Source organism: Culex pipiens, chromosome 3 (assembly GCF_016801865.2).
Source record: "Culex pipiens pallens isolate TS chromosome 3, TS_CPP_V2, whole genome shotgun sequence".
In the NCBI taxonomy this organism is placed as follows: domain Eukaryota; kingdom Metazoa; phylum Arthropoda; class Insecta; order Diptera; family Culicidae; genus Culex; species Culex pipiens.
The window spans coordinates 151,220,158-151,233,674 of record NC_068939.1 but is presented as its reverse complement, the minus strand read 5'-3'; the positions used below and the strand labels follow the sequence as shown (position 1 = coordinate 151,233,674).

The 13,517-nt window shown below is 34.0% G+C and overlaps 1 protein-coding gene across 4 annotated transcripts in view; it reads right to left on the bottom strand.

The window, feature by feature from the left end:
* The window catches only part of LOC120420007 (uncharacterized), a 133,512-nt gene that overhangs the window by 106,279 nt on the left and 13,716 nt on the right, over positions 1 to 13,517 (bottom strand). The window lies entirely within an intron of this gene.

Sequence of the window (13,517 nt, the reverse complement as noted above, 5' to 3'; positions counted from 1 at the left end):
CAACCCTGAACGCGTGGTTCACTCCACGACTACAATCAATCAAGAAGTCAACACAACGACGCGGGTGGAGTTGCGCGAGGTTCACTCTCTTCAAAACGCTCGAGTGATAGGCGCGCGTGTAAATAAACCTCTCTCGCTCTCGACTCTCTTGAGTGGTGTGGGATGAACACGCAAAGACAGGTGAGACAGGGCAGGTAGGTCGCGGGTCGAGAGCACTGCTGCGTGGTGGAAGGTAGAATGAGAAACGCATCCGCGCATCGCGCGCCGGAGAAATTATCACCTTTCTACGATCTGCTGCGCGTGTGCATGGCGTTGATCCTGCAGTGATGCCAGATCTAGTTTTAATGCTTTATTTTTTAGGATTAATTTGATCCAGATTTAGTAATTCCAAGCAACAATAAATATTAGAAGAACTTTTTTGTTTTTTTTTTACCCTCAAAACTGGCAACACTTCCGCGAACGCACGTGAAGACCTCGTCGATGGAGAAAATACCAGCGGTCAACGCACGGAACCGGGATTAACTTAAATATTATAGAGTTCTTATGATCCCAACGCAGTGTAAAAACGCACATTGAGGTTAGTTCACTCGCGCAGGTTGACCGGTTCACTTTAACCGATGAACCACTGCGCTGCTCCGCAGCGCAGAATGAGGGAATAAAACGGACAACTCCACGTTGGTTAATCCGGTTATATCCACACAAACCATCTTGATTTGTATCATCCCAAACCTTTAAGGTTTGGGCAAGATGTTCTCCACCAGATATGCCCAGAAGAGCTATCTGAAATTTTAGAAAGTTCTTCGTTGACTAATTGACTTTGGGATTGCCCCCAGTACAACCCCTCCCCCAACATCGTAACGCTCGCATGGTCGCATAATCGGATCTTGGCCAGCGAAACGACCAAGGTCTGGCCGGCCAGCCGGATTGAGGTGAGTGCGAATTTAAAAAAATAAAACCGGAGTACGACCCAAAGTAGAACACGCGTATACGAGGCGAGGAGCAGCAGCAGGGGGACAAGTAGGTCGGATTTGTGTTCAGTTTTATGTGGGACAGCCCGAGCGGGGACGGGTTGATCCCGCCAGAGTGTCACGTTTCAGTAAGTAGATAAAGCTCTTTCGCGCGATGGCTATCGGCGGCGGAACGTACATACCAATGAGGGTATTTTTATAGGAATTCAAGGAAAATCGAGCAAACAATTGATGGTATTAACCCACTTTTGAGGGGGGGTGGTCGGATTCAGCGAAATATTGCCGTGTTTCAAATTTGAATTTCGGAAATCCTTCGCACAAACAGGAGGCCCACACATTGTTGGTGAAATAACCCCAGGTACGAGTTATAAACAGGTTGCCAGTGAACCGGACCGCTGGAATGTGGCACAGATGACGAGGAATGAAGAAGCGTCAGCCCGGGGCGAAGTGGATTCGCATCACACAAGAGCAGCGAATCCAGTCCGAAATCAGAGCCACACCATTCTGAGAGATCTAAAATGGTTCCAGCTGGCGTTGCTTTTGCCACCTGGTGCATTAATGCACCAAAAAAAAAGGGTGTTATTCTTGGCGTTCCGACTGTTTCGCGGCTATTTTGACACTGGAAGATATCTGATATTTGAAATTGTTACAATTCGAGATCAATCCTAGAAGTATTGAACATTTTTTATAGGACTCTTTTCAACAGCAGATATGAAAGTAAATGAAAAAGGAGCTTTTATTAAATATCATTTTATTGTATTTTTAATCTTTCTAAAACTTTGTGGGTTCCTTCCGTATGCCCAAAGAGGTCATTTTGCATCATCAGTTTGTCTTTGTGTATCATTTTCCATACAAATTTGTCAGCTGTCCATACAAAAGTGGCATGTGAAAATTCATAAATCTTTACAAGGTATGTTTTAATCGATTTAGTGTTTTCGGCAAAATTGTGGACTATACCAATAAAAATGTATACACAGAAAAAAATGCTGACTGTTAAAATCACTTTTTGCCACTAAATTTATTTTTAAAAACACACTATTTTTAGTGTTTTTATGTTTTATTTTTATCTTAAAAGGACATAACAATTCTTTGACGTTAGTTTTAATTGTCAAATTAAATTTGCAATCAAAAAGTACTTAAGTGAAATTTTGATAAAATGCACCAAGTTATAGCAATTTTCTGGTATTTTTTTAATTTAAACTTTAAAAAATAGTGCCAATGTTTGCCCATTTTCGAAACAAAAATAATTAATAGCTCAGTAAATTCGCTACATTTTCCTTTTTTGGCTTTGATGATACAGCTTTTGAAAAGATAAATAAAACAGGAAAAAATAGATTGTATAAGTGTTGCCCAATTAGCCCTCGTATATTGATCACCGATAGCTCTGGAATTAATAGTCCAATTTTGAACGGTAAAAAAAGAGAAAATGTTGTGAAATTTTCTGCCATTTTAAATTTGTTTTTTTGAAATTTTATAATTAAGTTTAGCTATATGAAAGGGCTTAAACACTTAATTTAACTTTTTAAATGTTGGGCAAGATTAAAAAAAAAATCAAAATATTTTTTATCAAAAGGGTCGCCGTATCAAAATTTTAATTATGTTTCTTTTGTTTAAAAATTATTTCGTTATATCAAAATGAATTCAAAAATCTCTTTTTTTACAAATAAAGCAAAACTTGGTCAAAGTTTTTTTGCCCAGCCATTTTGCCATTTTGTATGGAGAGCTGCCAAATTTTTATGAAAAATGATATGGACAAATGAATGATGCTAACTGGCTTCTATGGAGCTACGAAAAGCACCCAAAAAGTTTTAGCCAGATAAAACAAATCGAAAAAATCGGATGGCCGAAATCTCAGCGAATTGCTCAACGTCAAAAAGCGAAAAGGCGTATTTTTTTAAGTTCAATTTTTATTTTTTACACTCATTCCTTTTCGAAAATTTTATATTTTTATGTTTGAAGAATTGCTCTATCAAAATAGAAAATATCATTTGAATTTTTTCGAATTGGCTGCATTATCGTTGTTTGTCTCTTCAAAAAAAGATAAGTAGTTGTTCGAAAATCAGTATCATGGAAAGGAATTTTCTGATCAATATGGTGTCTTTAGCAAGTTGTAGAGAATTCAGAAAACATAGTTAGAATCAGCCACAGAGAAGTATGGAAAAAATTCAAAAGGAAAACCTCAAAAATTTAGGAAATGTACAAACAAAAATCAAACCTAATTTTTAAATGTAAAATCATGTTTGCAATAGAAAAATACTTCACATTTTCTCAATAAAATGCACAGTTTTCTAGTTAATTTAAGGAATTCCTCCCCTCTTTTTTTGAAGTTATTGGTTTCAATGCACAAATATAATCACAAATTTTAGATGTTTACAGAAAGATTGAAATTTTCATGACAAATTAAAGCGTAAACTACGAAATAAACTAAAGTACAGACAACGCAGGTTTGATTTCAAAAATGCGCTGTGATTTAAATTTGCTGTCTATTTTTATCAGAATGCAAATTTCACTTAAAGATATCTTAAAGATTAATTCATTTTCAACTTAACTTTTTTTTAATTTATTTCAATGAATTAAAAGTCACATGAATTTTTATTTTTAATATTTTATCTTTAACTGGTCAAATTTAAATAAATAAATCTTACAAAAAATATCTAATGAAAGTTTTATTAAATTTGTTTCTGTTTATTTTCATTAAACTACTCTTGTTTAATATGTAATCCAGTGTTATGCTAATACTCTGATCCATTTTATAAAAAAAAATGAAGCTGAAGCTGAAGCTTGGAATGTTTGAATAAGACAAAAACCCACAACAAATATTACTTGAAAATTACGTATTTTTCTAAGGCCGAATGTTGCATAAATTCACAGCAATTTTTATACAATCCAGACTCGATTATCCGAAGGTTTATATAAGACTTCGGATAGTCGAATCACGAACAAAAAAAAATTTCGTATTTTTTCATTTTCTTGTTTTTAACATAAATTTTAAGTTCTACGACCCCATTTTAATAAAATTTTAGTTGTTGATTACCATTTAAAAAATAAAATGCATTTTTTCAATATTGCATCACCACCATTTTGGCCGTCATCTTGGATTCAAAAATTCTAAATAATTTTAGCGTAGTTTAGGGGGTCATACCAGTGCTCAACAATCAAAAATTAGACAGCGAAACAATTTTTTTTTCGTGATTTGATTATCCGAAGTGAAATTTTTCCGAGGCCTTCGGATAATCGAGTCTGGACTGCCCAATTATTGATCGTTTCTAAAAAAAATCAAATGCCTGAGAAATATTGAAAACATAAGTTTGTATTGTTTCAATGAATGTCAAACTTCCCATAAATTGAAGCATTTAAAAATGATATTTTAGGAGAAAACTAATGACGTTCTTACTAATCAAAGAAACTGAAAGTTGCATGGAATTGTCAAATAATGATTTATGTTTTTTTTTTGCAAATACGTTTAAATACGTTGAATTTCTATCGAATCATCCCTAGAATGGCCAAATTGAGCAACTTGCGGTCCGATTTTCAATGTATTTTCGAAATATTTAAATTCAGAGATTTTAGTTTTAACATTGAAAATCGAACGTAATGCCTTGATAAGATACAGATTTTCGAATATTTACATACCAATTTTGCATGGATAGCTGCCAAAATTTTATTGACTGAACCGGCTCCGTGGCTTAATGGTTACGGCTTCTGCCTCACAAGCAGAAGGTTCAGGGATCAAATCCCGGTCGGTACCTTTGAAATTTGGAATCAGGAATTGGAACTTTGAATATGAACAAAACCGAAACAGAATCAGGTGGGATTCGAACTCACACCCTTTGGATTGATCAGGTCTGGGACTCTAACCAGTCGGCCATCTGAAGGTTTTTCTTGATTTTTTGAAATATTTTTTTAAAATTTCAAGGATATGTCATGAGATGGAACTTTATTCGTTTCTTCTGAGTTTAGCTTATGCTTAACAATTATCTCAAAATGTTTGTTGCTTCGCAGAGTGAAATGATAATTTCAAGCAAACTTACATTTTTCTCATAAATTTATTTAAGCATTGATGTTTTTTCCGTGGCTCCACCATCACACTCGGTTCGCCGGCTCCTATGTCTTCCTCATCCCACTCTGACTATTTGGCTTATATTTGCGCAAAGTTTGCGTTTTCATATTCAAATCGATTAAAAAGTTTTTTTTTGCCTCACCACTTTCATGCCGTTGTTTTTTCATTATTAAATAATATGTGCACACGTACAAACACACACATAAACACGTATGAAGGTAAGTACTTGGACCGGCTAGCAGAGAAAGAGTGGCGTTGGTTCCGTTCGAATGTACAATAATGATCGCGCTGCAAATCAGTTTGTCTTGGTGTATGTGTGCGCTCGGATAAAATGTAAATGAACCTCCCCACATGTGGGCAACCTCTGGCTTTGGGGCCAGGCAATAATCGGCCAGAAGCGCCACTTGGGCCTTTTCTGGTAATGTTTTTCTTTTTTTTTTTGGTTGAAATAAATCATCGCCAAACACCTGTTGTTATGGTTGGCAGCGGGAGTAAAGTATGTATTTTGCTGATTGTTAAGGTGAGACACACCAACCGATATGTGCATGTGTTTGTGGTACTTTGTGACGTCGTGCGAGGTACTTGAAGAGTGGTTTCATTTCGCGCCGCTTACCAAGGGGGGAAAATTTGGCAAATTGAGGCGGTTTTTTTTTCTACGTCGTCATCGTGCCATCGATAAAAAGTACTTAAGTCGCTCGGGCGAAATTGCGCTGCGGTTGCGTTTCAAATGGGTCAATTGGGTAACTTCAAAGCTGCTTGGTCAAAGTGCTAACAATGGGTAGCACCGAAAAGCATAAAGTTTTTTTTTTATATTTATTTTAGTCGAACCTAGTTGATGCAACGTGATAGAAATACCTTTGATGTCATCAACAAAAAACACCTAACTAATGGTACCATATCAAAATGGAATCTTATGTTAGAGCTTCACGAAAAGCGCATTAAAAAGTGAATAAAAAATTTCGGCATGTGTCGTGATGACAGTCGACAGTATCGGTGCGTGGTTATGACGTTTGGCCAGCAAAGCAATCAACATTACTTTTAATCTCAAATTTTGTCTTAAATCAGGCATTTGACCAATTTCTTTGCTATTAAATTTGAAAAAAAAATAACTCAACGGACAGAGTACAATTTTAAAAACTTTTTTAATGATTTTTTTTTTGAATTTCAGTTCATTTTGTACTTATCTGCGACTTTTAAAGTTTGTAGAGTTTGTAAATTTGTTTTGACAAATATATTTTTCTTCAAGTTTTAATTATTACGTATTCTGCTGATAACTAAATTAACAACCTCAACTGATTGGTAAAAATCAATCGAAATTAAAATTTTCAAACACATTTTTTTTATATTTTCCTTTTTGTTTTTCTCTCAAAAGCTGCGGGTAATTAATAAGATGTTTTCGAATCATTTTGAAAAACATATTTTCATGCTTGGTCATGCTTGGTTCTTACTGCAAAAGGTAAGAGAGTAAAGCTCTAAGTTTTCGAAAATCGATTTTACTTCGTAGTTTAAGTTTTTAATGAAACTTCATCCATGTATTCCCTAGAGTTCAAAAGAAGCTAGTTTGCATCCTTAGTTTTTCCGTACAATTTTGCGAACCCTACATCAACAATGGGCCTGCGAATATTCGAAAACCTGTATCTTGAGAAAAGTTTTTTTTTATATTCTGATATACACACTTTTTTTTTTTTTTGACAAATCTAAATGTAGTAAAACAAGATTTCAAAATTATTGTTTAAATGCAAAATCAAATTTGCGCGGGTGTGATAATATTTAGTTCTTGAGTTTTTTAGTCTACGAAATAGGTATTTTTCCTAAAATTTTAATTTTTGTATTTTTTAATCCACCTGAAACTTTTTTGGTGCCTTCGGTCTGCCCAAAGAAGCCAATTTGCATCATTAGTTTGTCCATATAATTTTCCATACAAATTTGACAGCTGTCCATACAAAAATGAAATATGAAAATTCAAAAATCCGTATGTTTTGAAGGGTTTTTTGGTCGGTTTGGTGGAAAAGTTTAAGGTATGGATAAGGACTACACTGAAAAAAATGATACATGGTAAAATTTTTTTGGAAGATTTTTAATTTCACCTTTTGTCCTTAACACTTGATTTGCAAAAAAACAAACTAATTTTTATTTTTATTTTTTATTTTTTGATATATTTTAGGGGACATCAAGTGCCAACTTTTCAGAAATATCCAGAGTGTGCAAAAAATTTTTGACCGAGTTATGAATTTTTGAATCAATACTGATTTTTAAAAAAAATCGAAATAAGAAAAAAAAATTGCACACTCTGGAAATTAAAAAATTAACATTTTTTTTACCTATCATTTTTTTCAGTGCGGTTCTTATCCATACCAACAACTTTGCCGAATTCACCAAATCGATCAAAATACCTTCAAAAGATACAGATTTTTGAATATATATTTAAATTTGTGTATGGACAGCTGAGAAATTTGTATGGAAAATTATATAGACAAACTAATGATGCAAACGGCTTCTTAGGGTTTCAGCCGGATTAAAAAATACAAAAAAAATAGAATGATCGAAATCTCAGAGAATTGCTCAGTTCTTAAGATCCTTAGGTCTTTAGTTATTTAGTTCTTTAGTTCTTTAGTTTTTTAGTTTTTTTTTACAGAAGTAATTTCTCGGGTGAGTTTTCAAAAAGCCTTGAGAGCCACCATGACCTCCGACACTAATTTTCTTTTTTCTCCAAATTTAAAACATAATTTCATGTATTTTTAGTTTATGATACTTGAAGGACGTGTAGATGAACAATCTCAAGCATTTTCTTTTTGGTTAGTTGGTTATTCGTAAGTAGGTCGTATACCGATGCAAAAAGGGCCTTTTAGCTCTTTAGTTTTTTATGGCTTTCATTATATTCAACACACAAATTTTGGCATAAGACAAGCAATGTTTCGAACCCCTGTTCTCAAACATCAATTTTTCGAATATTTCAAAACTGCCAAAATTAAATGAAGACGAGCTGATGACGCAAAATGGTCTTTTTGGTTATATTGAAAGCACTCACAACAACATCAAAAATCGTTGCTTGAAGGCTCAGAGAATTGCTGACAGATATTATTACACGGGTCCCCCACAGACCGTTATTATAAATAAAAAATTTCCACCCAAACCAATGATTGGACATGGTTCCTGGGACCATTCTGCACCTCTGGGCCGAGTTTCAAAATATTTGCCGGCAGAAATTTCGAATACGGTCAGTTTTAGTGTTTCGAGTAGAAATTAAGGGGAAATCACATGTAAAATGCATAGGAAAAGATCAAAGTTTCAATGTTTTAACTCCAAAACATTACTGATTATGGTTTTAAAATTGTATTAACATGTAGCAGAATGATATAAAAACGATTTACAGCACTGACTTAGCCGGATTAAGCCGAAGTTAAGTGACTTAAGTATATTATTTACAAGTTTATACCTTAATATTTAAAAAAAACTCCTACATCAAGGAATTTAAAGTCAAGGATAACTAGATAGCACAAAAATAACTTAAAATGGGGTGACTTTGAGCCAAGGGGTGACATTGTGCCAAATTTTACGATTTTATAATAGCCAGATAGCTTAACACCAAGCTCGATAAGCTTGAATTGCAAAGTATAATCGTTGCAAATATTGTTCTTAGATTATGTCCTCTGCCATAAAAAGTTCAATAAGTACGAAACACTAAAAAAATAGATAAAATAGATAAAGCTTTAGTTTCATAAGCCTTACCGTTTGACCCCGACAAGAGTTTTAGGACACAAGTCACATTGAAAACTTACATCGCCTGTACATACTTGACTATATCGGGTTCGGTGTTAGAGTGTTAAACGTGGTTGCCTCTCACCCCAGTTTGGTTGGTAATGTTGTAGAGCGAACAATTTGATTTGATTTGATATTTAACTGTACTATTTTCATGTTTTCATAAGATATGCCAAGCTTGTTAAAAGATTGATTGTGTTTTCACATTGGGCAGAAGTAGGATTTGTTTTGATGAATACATTATTAGTGAACGTTCTTGATGATCAATAATATGTTTTATTGAATCCTAACTATGAGTGTATCAACATTATTTTATTCAATTATGAAAAGTTATTTTTTTTTATGACGATAACTGCAATGTTAAAAAATAATTGGTTGGTTTGAAATATTAATCCTGTGGGAAGTTGTGCCATTAAACTTTTGCTAAGTATAGTCATTACTCAGGACCACAAAAATATATGAGCTAAATGATAGCTGGAGTACTCTCCGGATTTCATTCGTAAGTTTAAAATTTGGAAACAATTTAAAACAAAAAAGAACAATTTTATTCTAATTGCTATGTCACAAACTTGCCACGTCACAAAATTTGTTTCCCTAATATTTTGATTGATTTATTTGATTTCAGAAGGAATTGATTCAGAACTGAAAAAAACGTTAGCATAATTTTCAAATTTGGAGGATTCCAGGAGATTTTAAATTTATTTAATTAATTAAATTTTAAACCAACAGTCTTTTTTCAAACAGAATAAGCAGATTTGCGTAGCAATATCATCAAATTGCTTTGTGAGAACATAAATAGACCAAATTAATCCATCTACAAGTAAGGGACCATCCATAAACCACGTGGACACTTTAGGGGGGGGGGGGGGGGTATGGTGATTGTCCACGCTCCATACAAAAAAGATTTTTTTTGTATGGACAATTGTCCACGAAGGGGGGTGGGGGGTTCGAGATTCCCAAAAAAGTGTCCACGTGGTTTATGGATGGTCCCTAAATAAATTTACACAAAATTCAAGCTTATCAAAGCAATCTTTATGCGTTTATTGGTACAATGTCACCCCTTGGCTCAAAGTCACCCCATTTTAAGTTATTTTTGTGCTATCTAGTTTTCCTTGACTTTAAATTCCTTGATGTAGGATTTTTTTTTAAATATTAAGGTATAAACTTGTAAATAATATATTTAAGTCACTTAACTTCGGCTTAATCCGGCTAAGTCAGAGCTGTAAATCGTTTTTATATCATTCTGCTACATGTTAATACCATTTTAAAACCATAATCAGTAATGTTTTGGAGTTAAAACATTGAAACTTTGATCTTTTCCTATGCATTTTACATGTGATTTCCCCTTAATTTCTACTCGAAACACTAAAACTGACCGTATTCGAAATTTCTGCCGGCAAATATTTTGAAACTTGGCCCAGAGGTGCAGAATGGTCCCAGGAACCATGTCCAATCATTGGTTTGGGTGGAAATTTTTTATTTATAATAACGGTCTGTGGGGGACCCGTGTATTATTGACATACACCCAAAGGAAAAATATATCTCAAAATCTGTAACAGCGGATTTGCTGCAGAAAATGTCACATTTTATAAAAAAGTTGCAGCAAGCCCGTAGATAATTTTTGCCCGCGTGTAAACATTTCAGCGATCTGCAGTTCTCACCAACACATATAATGCTGGCCCGTCCCCGAGCAAAACTCCAAAGAGAAGAATATGTTGGTGCTCTTTCATCAAGCGTCCATGGCGCGGTGGTAGTGTGTCGGATCAATAACCAAGAAGTTGGTGGTTCAATCCTCGTTCTGTAAAGGTTTTTTTTTGTGAAATACAACCAAAAAGCCGTCGGTAATGTCGATAATTGTCGGTAACGGGCAAAAATGTCATACCCCTATATCGCAAAAAATGCATGAGGACAGTTTTCATGCAGATTCTGATATACTTTCATGCCGCCATGCATCACAATCATGCGACCGCCGTTTGGGTGTAGGGATGGGACATCTGCCAATCAACATTTCAAGATCCTCTTCAACACAGTAAAAAATTGTGTGAATTTGGAAGGTGTTATTTTGGAAGGCCGAATATTACCTCAATTATAATTAAATTTTACCTCAATTTATACCGAAAAAGTGACTTTACACCAGAAAAGTGGTAAAATTACACATTTTCAGTGGTAAAATTACAATTTTTTCTGACATGTACCCCTTCCCAGATGTAATATTACCATGATTTTTTTTTCTGTGAAGAAAAAAGTTCTTTACTATAATTCAAAACTTTTTTTCTGAATTATTGATTTTTAATTAAAAAAAAAATCAACGTAAACTTCTAGCTGTAAAGCTATTTTAATTTGATAGCACAACATGATTTTAATCAAAATACAAGTTTGTCGATAAATATATTTCCAACAGTAACTGCTGGCGAACTGTTTTTTTTTTTTTTTCAGTGAAGAACCTCAAATTTACCACTTGTGCAAAGATGAAATTCAACAAACCAATAACAGTAACACAAACCGCAAAAAATAAAAATAAAACAAAAAGAGCAAGTGCGCAACCAGCGAACGAATGGGCAAACAAAGTCATCAAACGAAAGTAGAACAATGTGCCGGACTGACTGGACCAGATCACAAACTTTGTTGTGCTATTTTTTTCGCTTCTATTTGGTGGTTTTGTTGGTTTGTCGGTTGTGTGTGAACAGACAGGAAAAAAAACTGCTACGTTTGCATTCAATGTTGGACGAATCGTCAAACGAATTGAAAATTTACGAAAAATAAGTTTGGCTGTAAAAGCTACCCAAAACGAGCGCTTCAAAGTTAGCAATTGTATTTTTGGTAAACAATGAGTGGCAGTAACTCAATACCCGATGTATACAATTCGGAGCACTTGTTGATACCGGGGAAGGCGTTTGTTGCGGTATCTTATCGGTTTATTTTTGCGCTATTATGGTGGGGGGGTTAAAAGTTCGCGAACTGCGATCGATTTTGATGGATGTTATTGCTCTGGTGTGATTGACACTTCCGCGAACTTAAAAAGACTAATTTATGGCGTTATATGTGGTGCACTTGGATTTTCTTGCCTTAAATATTTTGGTAAATTGGATCAATGTTTCTTTATTTTGGAAAAAAACAGCAATTTAATTTAAAAGTTGAAATACAATTGTCCGAAAAGAATGTTTTGGAGCATATAAGTTATTGCGAATGGAAAGAGGAAATTTTTGACTTGGTTAATACTATGGTGATTCACAAAAGGGGTTTCAAATAATTTATTTTTTCAAGCATTTTTTTCAGTAACGCATTTTTCTAGAAAGATATTCGGCAAGCCAGTCTGAGCATCTTCGTCGTACACACCAATGTCTCATTACTGAATTCAGTTAAATTTACTGAAATCTGCACTACTGAAATTTTCAGTAAATGAAAACTTGCTGAAATTTCAGCAAACTTTGACAGCTGCATACAAATTTCAACTGAAGATCAGCGAAAAACTAACTGAAAATTTCAGTAGTGCAGTTTTCAGTAAATATTAACTGAAAACGAACATCAGAATTTGCTGTGTAGACAACAAAGTTTTCCGAAAGCATCAGAGCAAACCATCTGATTTTTTTTGGAACGCTATACAGTTCAGGGTTGAATCACAGATAGAAAAAAATGTTTTGAGCACCAAAAAACAAACTTTTTCGCTTTGAAATATTCAATTTGGACTTATTTGTAAAAAATTACATACATTTTAAGGGAGGTAAACATATTCAACTATCAAACTCAAATATCCCAATCCTCAATAAGCACTCGATTGCATTCGAAAGGGGAGATCGAGCACTAAAATAATCGATAAACTCAGATGTATGCTTCTTTTAAATCGAAATAGTTTTGTTTACAAATGATGAATTCACAAAGAAAAAGGAACACAACTGTCCAACTACGTGTTTTTCATGTAATTATGCCCTCTGATTCCAAATTTACCCACACAAGTGAGCTGAACCTAAGAAAAAACTTGGGAGGTTATTGCTTGAGACAGAGTATTCGAGGTTTTAGACTCTATTACAAGGTTTTTCAATTACCTGTAGGTTGGATGATTGATCCGGACATAGTTGGTCATAACTTTAGACAGGGTTGACAGACTTCGATCTTTTGAACTCGTTCGAAAAGTCTTTCAATTACCGTAAAACGGGAAGACATTGATAGCCGGAGTGGTTTGAAAGGTTTAAGATTTTTTTTGTGCGAAAAGGAAAAAATACAAATTCAATTTAAACGGATTTAAATGGAACCATAATGACCTTGGTAGAGAAGTACCTTAAGAAGACCATTCAACAAATTTTGAAAGTTAGTTAACTATAATTAGGCAAACGTTGGTAAAAAGACACTACGAACAGTTGAAATTAGTTTTTAAGTAACAAGTTTTTGTGGATTGGTTGAGTGTTTTAGCAGAATTCATTAATATGAATACAAAGAGACGAGTTGTTCCATTTAATTTCGCTATATATTTTAATATCTTGACAGATACATATATCGTCTACTACTTGCAGACTTTATCAGAGTTCTGTTCTCGACTAGTTTTTATTGTTATTTAAAAAGAACTCAAAAATATCATCAGATAATAGGCATTTTTTTTAGAACAAGTTTTATAGCAAATTTTGAAATATTTACTTAACCTGAAATTTATATACATTTAAAAAATATTGAACATAGTTAAACAAACATTTCATTTTTCTAATGAAACATTCCATGTACCGTCATTAGGGGTGGCA